The sequence below is a fragment of the Juglans regia genome, chromosome 16 (assembly GCF_001411555.2).
Source record: "Juglans regia cultivar Chandler chromosome 16, Walnut 2.0, whole genome shotgun sequence".
In the NCBI taxonomy this organism is placed as follows: Eukaryota; Viridiplantae; Streptophyta; class Magnoliopsida; order Fagales; family Juglandaceae; genus Juglans; species Juglans regia.
In genome coordinates this window covers 10,429,857-10,439,729 of record NC_049916.1, presented here as the reverse complement: position 1 = coordinate 10,439,729, position 9,873 = coordinate 10,429,857, and the positions used below count along the sequence as shown (strand labels likewise).

The window sequence follows — 9,873 nt, the reverse complement described above, 5'->3', positions numbered from 1 at the left end:
CTACTGTCCATGTAAATCCTCAAGACCAAAATTTTACTCCTCATATAAAAGTCTCAAATATAAGGGCGATCTATGCATCCACAAAGACAATGCTTCTTCAGAAACCATTTAATGGCGGCTGGATAAAACTACTATAATAAATGAATCATACTAAGGCCAAAGCTTGTCCCAAACACTTTACTCTTCTGAACACAAATTCCATTGGATCTTCAAAATCAAAATAAACTCCAAATACGCGGAATACTAGTTCATCAACCTTCAATATCTTTCCTTTAACTGCTAAAGGGTATTCTATATCTACACTGATATGAGCAATAATAATCCTAATGAGTATTGTTACCCTTACCACCTGGGTAACCATTTGGCTTCCGAACTAAACTCTCGTGCAATACCACAATCACAAAAAACAGGGACTCGCATGGATCAAATAGCATACAAGTTACAAACCTTAAAAACTTAACATTACCCGTAATAACAGTAATTCTAACACTTAAGCTAACAACGACGCATAAACAACATTTTAAGGAAAATACTAGTGACGATGTTAGCTTTCTCAGCTTCTAATGCATCCGCATTGATATCACTTGGGGTTACAACTGATAAGTGCTATTTTTATGTGATTTTTATCACTATTTTATTTATAAAAAGTATCGATTTTCCCTTAAATCTATTGATTTTATTTTATTTCCATATATTTTTCTTTATTTTCTTGGATTTGAAGGAATGAGAATATTTAGTGCGAAAGGAGAGCATTTTAGTACTAAAGAAGAGACTACAGATCCAAACCGACGAGATGTAACGAGATCTGAAGAGAGCCGAGCCGATTTAGGTGAGAAGACTCAATGGCAACCAGATTTGGCGACAAGAGTTAGGTGATGAGAGTGATTTTTTACCTCTTAGGCGAGAAGAGTTGGCGACAAGGCTCTAGACGGTTAGATTGGGTAACTAGTCTAATCGACCAACTTAAAAGACCAACCTAAACAACATCATGTGCAACAACTAGTAAATGCTAGTAGCTTTACCACCCTATAGGTTGGCGAGAGGGTTTTATCATCCCGATTGGAAGTCTTTCCCCTCAGTAGATGAGGAGACCAGTTATATTCAGTGCACACGGCATCCACCCAGTGGGACCCTTTCAAATTCAGTAATCAATCTACTGGCTGACCACCAAATCTTCCCGAACTTCGCAATTCAAGCCACATATCACTGAACCTTCCATTGTAGATAATCCCATTATTCTTGGGATAATCTTGTTTTATATTAACATTTGTCTTTAGAAACTATTTTCCAGATCTTTAGGCTAGATTGTAGCAGCATTTATCTTGTTTCCTAATTTGAGTTTTGACTTCTATTTAATCCTGTCTTCTAGGATGAATAGGGGGTCTAAGTTTGAGTTTTAAAGTAAAAATAGTCCATAGTTTATTCTTTAAGTTTCTTTCAAGGAGGCAGATCTAGGGGAGCAGAGGCGAGAGCTGCATGCTTCATCAACTGACTCTAATGAAAGATACTAGTTTTATTATTTTTCTTTTCAGCTTCATTATCAACTAATTATATTTTCTAGAGTTTTGATGTAGTCTAGCATTGAGCATACAATTTATATTCTAAGATATTTTATTTCAATATTTCCATGATTGAGAGTTTATTTCTTATTCTTAATGCTTGCAATTTTCTAGCTAATTATTGTTCGATCTATTGATGAGATCGAGAGGTGATTTGTGATTAAAGTTCTAGAATTAAGCACCATTAGTTGAGCGAAAGTAGAGATACTTTATCGCGATTAGTGTGATTTTCAGAAGAAATCTAAAGAACTTAATAAGTCTCCAATTAGTTAAATTTACATAGAGATATGAAATTATCAGGTGGAGATATTTTTGATATGTTCGAGAGAAAATATTGAATAGTTAAGAGATTTTTATCATTAACTTGGAATAATTTGAATTCTATAATATGGAAGAATAAATTATGTGGAATTTGCTAGGTGAAATCAAACTGTAACAACCCCGCCCCAAGTCCTATGATTGGGACGTGGTCGCGACAATTTTCCTGTTCATTCTTTATTAATATTAGTATGTATTTATTTTATTTTATTTTCTACGATGGTAAAGGGATGGGCGTGAACATGTCATACATGTACACTGCGTTTCTAGTTTAAAGGTAGGCACCTGATAGACAATCTGTTCAACATATTACCAAAGGACTCTCAGAGTCCACCATTCATTCATTTAAAACATCACCAGTTCCAATAAAAGGGGGACTCCGTCCCTACAACATATCCAAAATACGTTTAACCTTCTTATGTGGGGTTACCATCAACCCACTATAGAAGTTACACTATTACCATCATACTACCACAATATCTACATCATGCCAAAGACATATTGTCTTAAGTCAACCAACAAAACGTCCCAACATGGGACCCATCATAAAACATAAAATATAACCATCATCATTAAACCGAACCGACAGGGAATACTAAGCATCAGCCCTTCCCTCCTCAGCAGTGCCCAGCTCCACAGTCCCATCATTCATACCTGGACATTTAAAACGTAAACACAAAGTGAGTCTAATACTCAGTAAGCGCAGTACACCATGCTGTTAACTTATTAATCACATAACCTTTTCTTTTGAAAACATGCATACATAAACATTTGTTATTCTTGACAATGCTTTCATGCATAACAATTTAAGAATAACTGTACTTTTCATGCATAGCTGTACTTTTCATACTTAACTGTATTTTCATGCTTAACTTTCATGCATAACTGTACTTTTATGCTTAACTATACTTTTCATGCATAAACATTACTTGCTTTCATGCATAACATTATTTAGAATGACTTTGCTTTACGTTTCACTTTCTTGGGCCAGTACACACTATTACGCCCTGTGTGTTGGGGTTAGTGGTCTTTTGGACCTGGATTCCCGCCCGTAGCCGCAGGTTGGGAATCCCTTTCATGGGGGGCAGCACTGGGTGCACTTCCAGTACTACTTACCCGGCATTGCAATCTGCCCATTCATTTGGTGCCGTTTTCATACATGGGGCCATTACGTATATTCATACATTCATGCTTTCATTCATTTTCCTTTCCTTTCTATAGAAAAATAACGCTTTCATTATCTTCATTTAGTGCCAATGCGTATGCGTTCCTTTGAAAGGAATGTTTCATGTCATGCTACATATAAGTACGGCATAATTATTTGAGAGAGCATGCATAAAATCTCATGATGCATTACTTTACATACACACAATGGTAATTAACAAGATACTTAACATGGGTTACCAAGAAAGGCTTATATATACTATATATGCATCTATTCTTTCATAAGAGAAACATTTGGAAAGAGAGTGAAACTTTTTCATAAGAGAGCTTTGTGTGTAAGGAGCATGGTCATAGCTACTTACCTCGTGGCTTTACAAGTAAGTTCCTTGAATCTTGAAAATAAATTCCTATTCAATGAAATGAAATAAACATATTAATATTCATTCCACTTAAAACTTTACTATCCAATACCCATACGCGCTCACTTAAATTCCAAGTGGAATTAAGATGTCTTCCTTAACCCATTTAGCTACATACATGGCACTAAGTCAACTCTTAGTATCCTCATTACAATATTAGGTACCTATGAGAGTATGAGGCTTGCTTGCTGTCCATTTCTTAAAGGCTATTGTTTTCTATAATGTTAATAGATGGAAATCATAAGTTAAAAATGAAGAGGTGCTATAAATCTGGAAATTTTCTTAAAGGAGGGCATTTTGACAGTTTTGCATCATCATTTGGAAGATAGATCCAACAAGAGGTAATGCTCATAAGAGGGTTGGTTTTGTCACTCATTCTCTAATGGTTTTTCATGCTAAAGTTTATCTTTGATTAAACAAGAAGGGATATAGTTAAGCAAAGGTAAAGTGACTGGTTTAGGCTTCCAAAACAGAACATATTTTCAAGTTTCTGTAATACATGGACAGCTAGCAAGTCTCACTGTTTTCATGGTCTCAAACATCCCTTACTTAATCAAATATCAATCATACAATTAACTAGTACAAGAGTGGTAGAAACTCAAGAAAACCTCACGTATTTTCTGAAACATAGCACAAATATAAGGATACAAACTCTTGGCAAACTTAGAGTTTCTAAGTAAGCTTACCAATTTAATTTAAAAGTCTTGGTGGCCTACTTAGGCCAAAAATCTTAGGAAAACATGTCTAAACTATAAACTTTAACTCCATAATTTTTAACACCTAAAGACATGACTTTTAACACCAAAACAAGACTTATCCCATACCAAAACAGGACTTGTGACTAATAAGCTTAAACCAGAAATTATGTCATCCCAATAATAAGAAACACACGGCTGGAACACTCCAACAGGGCATGACCCATGGCCAAAATAGAGCCTAAACACACACACATGGCTTCTTGATCCACATACAAAACAGAACATAATCCATGGCAAAACCACCTCAAAACAGAGCACACACCCACACAGCTGGAACCACAAAACCGAATACACACACACAGCGTAGAACCATAAAACAGAACACACACACACGGCTGGCATCCCACCAAAACCGAACATAATCCATGGTGAAAACCACCTCAAAACAGAGCACCGTAAAACAGAACATACACAGCTAGAATTTCACCAAAATCGAATACACACACTAGAGTAGCTAACAAGGGAAACAAATGAGAACTAAACCCAGAAATTACTACACAACAATCGGTTCACACAATATTTCGAAAACCCCTAAATCACAAGAAAACTCATGGGAGATATAATACCTGTTTGGGTCTCTTTTGCAGCCACGGAAGTACACAGCAACAAGAAATGAAGAGAAGTTTGAAATCTCAAAGCTGGAATAACGGACGAATTCTTAAAACAAACCCTAGATTAAATCATAAATTTAAGATTTCGAAACCAGAAATTAAGACCATATGAATTCACTTACGAGGTTGATCCTTTGAAGATTTTCGGTGGAAAATCTTAGGCTTACGAAATGGAAGAATCGACTCGAGGAACCGAGAGGTATCGCACGGCTGGGAGAGGGGAACCCGAAGGGATCTTCGTGTGATGGAAGACTTGAGAAGTTCTCCTTGTGTGCCCTAGAACCGACAGTGAATGGAGAAGAGAAATCATTTGCTCTGGAGGCTGTCGATGGGTGTAAGAGAAGAAGAGGAATTTGTTTTTTGTTTTTCTCGTCCCTTGGAACCGGCGTGTAAGAGAAGGAAGAAGAGTCCAAGGCTTGTTGAGGAAGCCAACGTGTAGGAGAAGGAAGAGAATCCAATTAGCTTATGTGGGAAGCTACGGGTAAGGGAGAATAAAAAGCCAATGAATTATCAAACTTGTCCCCTAAGCTGGGGAATGAATGATGAAGATTAAAAAGAGTTTGAGTCATTTCTTGAATAAATAAAATTATAGGGATTGAAAGGAAAATTGCAAGGTCATAAAAAAATCATACCTATGAATTATTTAATGACCCATTTAAAAATAAAAGCACACCCATCTTAAAATAATATAATAAAATTACTGAAAGTCTTTATCTCAAAATATTTAACTTAAAGATATTAATAGCTGATGTAAGAATCCACGTAGTAGGATTCGGGTATTACACAAACGCTCTAGATCTATTCTTAGTATCCTTAAAATCTTAATTTAATGCTATTTTTTTCAGTTTAATTTAGATAATCTATTCTTCAAATTTGTTTTTCCAAATAGTAATTAATTTAGTAAATTTAAGTACTCAATAGCATAATTAATCCATGTGGGTTTGACATTCATTTTCTTTAAAAACACTTTACTACTTGTTACGATTTTGTGCACTTGTAGATAATTTTATGCGAACAAGTATTTGGCACCGTTGTCGGGGATTAGTTATTTGTTATTGATATTGATACTAGCTAGATTTTTACTATTATGGATTTTATTTTATTGATTTAAATTAGATCTTAGTTTGATTATTATTTCTCTTTCTAGGAATTAGAAGTACATGCCTCGATCTAAATCATTAGAGCATACACCTTTCGATCCCGAGATTGAAAGAACCTTACATCGGATTAATAAAGAGAAAAAGAAAGAGGTCGTTGCATCTAAATTTAATATGGCCAACCAGAAGCACAAGGCGTTAAGAGACTATGTTATGCCCTCTATCAATAGGGCAACATCTAGTATAAGGTGGCCAGCTATACAAGCCAATAACTTAAGCCTGCCATCATTCAAATGATTCAACACACCATCCAGTTTGGGGGGCTGTCACAAGAGGATTTGAATGTCCATATTGTAAATGTTCTAGAACTTTGTGATACTTTTAAACACAAAAGAGTTATAGATGATGCTATTTGATTGTGACTTTTTCCTTTCTCACATAGGGAACAAGCAAAAGGTTGGTTGAACTCTTTGCTGCCTGACATCATCACCACCTAGGATGAGTTGGCACAAAAAATCTTCGCAAAATATTTCCCTCCAGCCAAAACAGCGAAGCTAAAGGATGATATCACTACCTTCTTCCAATTTGAGGGTGAATCATTATATGAGGCATGAGAGAGATACAATGATTTATTGCGCAAGTGTCCACATCATGACCTCCCAACCTGGCTTCAAGTACAGACATTTTACAATGGTGTAGGACCCACAAACCGATCTATGGTTGATGCAGCCGCAGGAAGAGCATTAATGAGTAAAGCCCATGAAGCTGCATATGAACTTTTGGAAGAGTTGGCGTCTAACAACTATCAGTGGGCCGCAGAGAGAGTAATGCCAAAGAAGGCGGCCAACATTGTTGAGCTTGACTCTATGTCAGCAATTGCGGCCGAGTTGGCAAATCTATCCAAACAACTAGGTAAAATGAACGTTAATGCTATTCAAACTAATGGTGTTTGTGATCATTGCGCAGGAAATCATTCAAGTGTAGATTTGCCCAACCGAGTTATGAATAAGCCCACTATGTGTCCAATTTCCAACGTCTAAACAATCCTTATTCAAACACGTTCAATCTCGGATGGAGAAATCACCCTAACTTTTCATGGAGCAATAACCAAGTGTCGACTAAACCACCTCAACAGTTTCCACAACAAGAGAAGAAGCTGGCACTTGAAAATATGATTATGCAATACACGAGACTAATATGGTGATCCAAAACAACTTGGCTTACATGCAAAAAACTGATATGGTGATCCAAAATAACTCGGCTTCAATCCACAATCTTGAGCTACAAATCAGTCATCTATGAAACATGCTTATCGAGAGAACAACAGAGACTTTACTGAGCAACACTATGACCAATCTAAAGGAACATGTCCAAGCCATAACATTGAGCAGTGGGTAGATATATGACCAGCCACAAATAGTAAATACCGAGAGAGATGCAGAAGCTGCCAAAAACATGGAATCTGAGATGAAGGAAGGCTGAGTTTGATGTAAAAGAAGCAGAGTGGGATGTGACGGACCAACAAGTTGAGAAGACCAAAGAGAATAAAGGGGTTGCAAAACCCAATAAATCCATAAAGTTTATATCTAAAACTTATTCTCCTTCAATTTATGATCCACCAATTCCTTTTCCGCAAAGATTAAGAAAAAATGAGATTGATAATCAGTTCTCTAAATTTCTGAGTATATTTAAGCAACTGCATATTAATATTCCTCTCATTGAAGATTTAGAGCAAATGCCTAACTATGCATAATTTTTGAAGGATATATTATCAAACACGCGAAAGTTGGAGGAGCATGAGGCTGTAATGCTGATCGAGGAGAGCAGTGCAATTTTTTAGAAAAAGGTGCCGCCTAAGTTGAAAGATCCGGGAAATTTCACAATCCCTTGCACTATAGGAAATTCATATTTTGATAAAACTTTATGTGACTTAGGGGCAAGTATTAATCTAATGCCTCTTTGTTTTTAGGAAACTAGGTCTTAGAGAAGCAAAGGCGACCACCATCTCTCTATAGTTGGAGAACAGATCTATTAAATATCCAAGAGGTCTCATTGAGGATGTACTGGTGAAAGTTGATAAGTTCATCTTCTTGGCCGACTTCGTTATACTCGATATGGAGGAGGACGAGGAGATTCCCTTGATACTGGGCCGACCTTTCCTTGCGATGGGGAGAACTCTAATTGATGTCCAGTAAGGGAAACTCATCTTGAGGGTCGGCGAGGAGCAGGTGACTTTTGATGTATTTAAATCTATGAAATTCATTTCGAGGTACATTCATGTTTTCAAATAAGCGACCGAGATGTGGTCATGGCCGATGAGACTTATGGAGCTGAATCATGGAGCTGAATTTCCAAAGCTACCACTTGAGGTATGTCTTACTCACTCTTCATCTATTGACTCCAAAGATGAAGAGGTTAGGGAGTGTGAGAGATATTTGGAAGCTACACCATCCCTTTCTCCTCCAATAAAACCGAAAGTGGAAGAGCTAAACTTATCTCTGCCGACATCTCCAAGTAAGGAACCACCCAAGCTTGAACACAAACCGCTTTCTTAGGCCAGGACTTTATGTTTCCAATTATCATTAACAGTTCCTTGAGTGATGTAGAGGAAGAGAAGTTGATGGGAGTCTTGCGGGAACACAAGATGGCCTTGGGTTGGACCATCTTAGACATCAAAGGAATTAGTCCTTCAATTTCCTTGCACAAGATTTGAATGGAGGATAATTTTAAATAGATTGTCCAACCCAAGAGGAGATTGAATCCATCGATGAACGAAGTAGTGCATGAAGAGGTATTGAAGCCTTTAGATGCCGGGATCATTTATCCAATCTCAGATAGTGCATGGGTAAGTCTAGTTCAAGTCGTCCCAAAGAAAGGAGGGATAACCGTGATCAAGGATGACAACAATGAACTCATACTGACGAGAACGATCACTGGATGGTGAGTATGTATAGACTATCGAAGATTGAATGATGCAACTCGAAAAGACCATTTTCCCTTAGCTTTTATTGATAAAATGTTAGAAACACTTTCCGCCCATGCTTGCTACTGTTTTCTAGATGGATATTCCAGTTACAATCAAATAGCTATTGCATTCGAGGATCAAGAGAAGACCACTTTCACCTGTCCTTATGGCACTTTTGCATATTGGTGCATGCCTTTTGGTCTTTGCAATGTGCCAACCACTTTCCAAAGATGTATCATATCCATTTTCTCGGACATGGTGAAAAAATTTTTAGAAGTCTTCATGGATGACTTCTCGGTTTTTGGTCACTCTTTTTATAATTGTTTATCTACTTTATCTTTGGTTTTGCAAAGATGTAAGGAGACAAATCTTGTTTTAAATTGGAAAAAATGCCACTTCATGGTTGAGGAGGGAATAGTGCTCAGCCAACGCATTTATTTCAAGAGAATTGAGGTTGACCGAGGAAAGATAGAAGTGATTGACAAACTCCCACCACCAACCAATGTGAAGGGCGTGAGAAGTTTCTTGGGTCACGCCGGGTTCTATCGTCACTTTATCAAGGATTTTTCCCAAATTACTAAACCTCTCTGCAATCTGTTGATTAAAGATACTCGGTTTGAGTTTTCTGATGAATGCTTGCATGCTTTTAAAACATTGAAAAAGAAATTAATTTCAGCACCTATCATTATATCACCGGATTGGAATTTACCTTTTGAATTAATGTGTGATTCTAGCAATTATGCTATAGGGGTTGTTTTGGGGCAGAGAAAAGATAAAATTTGTCATGTTATTTATTATGCAAGTCAGACCTTAACAGAAGCTCAACTTAATTATGCTACTACTGAAAAAGAATTGTTAGCAGTTGTGTTTGCCTTTGAAAAATTTCATTTTTATTTGATAGGTTCAAAAGTGGTTGTCTACACCGATCACTCAGCTCTTAAATACTTGATGTTGAAGAGGGATGCCAAACCAAGACTATTAA

The 9,873-nt window shown here is 36.8% G+C and overlaps 1 long non-coding RNA gene and 1 other non-coding gene across 2 annotated transcripts; both read right to left on the bottom strand.

Annotated features, from left to right (window-relative positions):
• Positions 1 to 2,184: 2,184 nt before the first annotated feature.
• Positions 2,185 to 5,372, bottom strand: LOC108993445. Its single transcript, XR_001996504.2, has 4 exons — positions 4,952 to 5,372; positions 4,785 to 4,856; positions 3,404 to 3,448; positions 2,185 to 2,531 (listed from the first exon to the last, which is right to left on the bottom strand). It is a non-coding gene; the product is annotated as an uncharacterized LOC108993445 (long non-coding RNA).
• A 1,105-nt stretch (positions 5,373 to 6,477) lies between these two features.
• Positions 6,478 to 6,584, bottom strand: LOC118344935. The gene has a single exon (XR_004798663.1). It is a non-coding gene; the product is annotated as a small nucleolar RNA R71 (small nucleolar RNA).
• Between the last annotated feature and the right edge of the window lie 3,289 nt (positions 6,585 to 9,873).